The following is a 2,666-nucleotide window of genomic DNA, read 5'->3' on the forward strand; positions in this document are numbered from 1 at the left end:
GGGGGGCCTCTACATTAAACCTCCAAGGGACTGAGTCTATTCACCTAGTCAGGGCTTCCTGAATCTACTGTCCCTGGGAATTATCCAGGCGATTCTGCCAATTGTGTTTTTCTCAGAGATTTTGGTTCACATACCTGTACTTTCAGAATATAAGCACCCCCACACCCTGGCCAATGATTGTGATGCACTCAGTTCCTGGATCAGATTTCCTAGTCCAATCCCTTCATCATGCAAAGGAGGGGAGGGAGTTCAGAGGGTACAGCCACCCACACAGTCCTTGGAAGCTTGTGTTGGGGAGCAGGAGTTTAGGGGCACAGGTAGGGCAAGTGTTGGAAGACCATGGTCATGACCTTTACCATCTCTGGCAAGTTGCTTTCCGGACACTTGGAGGAGAGTGGAATGTTTTAGGCGGTACAGCCCAGATACACACAGGATTTTCACTTTAACGTGTTCTGAGACTCACTTATATTTCATCAGAAATCTCTGCTTTGCTGGATATGCAGGTGGGGAGTCTTTGCTGCCTTATAAAGCATGTTTTGATCTCTGCAGGAGAGAGAGCAGACCCCTTCCTTCCTTGTTAGGGGACTAGATTAGGAGAGGGCTTAGTTCAAGCAAGAGCCTGGGCATCTAGGCTGGAGGAGATGCTTGCCACTGCTCCTCAAGCTGCTGTGTGTGAAACTCAGGCAGCCTTACACACCCGGGAGTGTGGAGTTACTCTTTCTCAATCCCACTCCCCTTCCTGGTACCTTCTAGAATGGAGGTGCTCACCCAGTGAGCTTCTTGCAGGCACTGAATTCTTCCAGGTCCTCACAGCTCCTACTCCCTGTCCCACTCCCTTCTCCTGCTGGTCCTCAACTTTCCTGCAGAATCAGTGACAGGCTCTGAGGCTGGCCCAAAAGGCCCTGACCTACTGTTGACCTCTGTTGTGAGTGCAGCAGGCTCTTCCTCCCAGCACATGGGGAAGTGTCCTGCCTCTCAGACCTTAGAGGGCAGGAAGCACAGGGAGGTGACAACTTAAAGAAGAGACAGGGACATTGACCACTGAGGCAGTATGATGGGTGTTTTCCACTGGGAAACCCAGCTTTGGACTGAAGTGATGTTCTCAGAAGGTCCCTGTGACACCAGAACTTGTCCCCTCAGGAGCTATTCTCAGAGGAGAAGAGCATTTTAGATTTCTGAGGCCTGTTTTCACTTCTAGCCTTGATCAGGAATCTTAACCCCATTTGCCTTTTAGGTCTTTTCCTATAAAATGGGCTCTTGAGAGCCTCCTTCCCTGGGACAGTGCCACCAAGCTGGTCCTGGTGCCAGGAATCATCTGCAAAGTCTCCTGTTTCGTAAAGGAAAGGACGGCCTTTTCACTATTAAAAATGGGAGAACAGGGAGAGGATGATCACTTTCCTTCAGGGCTTACTCTAGGCATCTCTGTAGGTCTCTCCCACCAGAGGATCATGAGAAAGGTGGGGAAAATAGCCAGTCACTGTGTGGAGGGAGGGAAGGGGCTACAACAGGATTATGCTGATAGGGGGCCTGACCTGGTTAGGTCATTAACAAGGATGTAACCATGCCTAACTCACTCACACTCTCTGAGTTGACTTTGCTCATATATACTGTCGGGTTTCATTTAATGTGACATTAATGAGCTGGAGTTTAATTTCACCCATTCATGCCAGCTCCTTATCTCTAGTGAAGAATCCAGCTTCCACGAATTCCACCTAGTTTTACCCCAGCTTTCTTGAGATATAATTGACATGTAACATTGTGCAAACTTAAAGTATACAATGTGTTGATTTGACACGTTTATATATTGGAAAAAATTAATACCACCTTAGTATTTGCTAATACCTGCATCAGGTCCCATAATTACTGTATCTTTTTTGTGGTGAGAACATTTAAGATCTATTCTCTTAGCAACTTTCAAGTACATAATACAGGATTATTAACTATAATTATGATGATGTGTATTTGATCTCCAGAACCTATGCATCTCTAATTGGAAGTTTGTACTCTTTAACTAACATCTCACCATTTCCCCCATTTAATAGCCCCTGGTAATCAGGGTTTGATTCCCAGTCAGGGCACATGCCAGGGTTGTGGGCTTAATCCCCAGTAGGCGGCACGAAGGAGGCAGCCAATTGATGATTCTCTCTTATCACTGATGTTTCTCTCTCTCTCTCTCTCTCCCTCTCTGAAATCAAGAAAAAATATATTTTTAAAAAGTGATATCACATAGTATTTATTATCCTCTGTCTGATGAGTTTCACTTAACAAATGCTCTCAAGGTCCATTTACAAATGGAAACATGTTCTTCTTATCTCATGGCAGAATATGCACACACACACACACACACAGTGGGCAAAAGTAGGTTTATAGTTGTGAGTATTCAAATCACAGAGTTTATTTTTGTATTCTTATTTATTGTTTATTATATTATTGATTTCCTATACTCACAACTGTAAACCCACCTCTGTAGATATATATCTCACATAATCTTTAACTATTCATCCATAGACACACCCTTAGTTTGTCTCCATATCTCAGATATTGTGAATAATGCTGCATTGAACATGGGAATACAAATGTCTCTTTGAGATGCACTTTTCATTGCCTTTGTATAGATTTCCATAAGGATCATATGATAATGCTATTTTTATTTTTTTGATAACTCT

This window comes from Myotis lucifugus, unplaced genomic scaffold (genome assembly GCF_000147115.1).
Source record: "Myotis lucifugus unplaced genomic scaffold, Myoluc2.0 scaffold_336, whole genome shotgun sequence".
Taxonomy (NCBI): Eukaryota; Metazoa; Chordata; class Mammalia; order Chiroptera; family Vespertilionidae; genus Myotis; species Myotis lucifugus.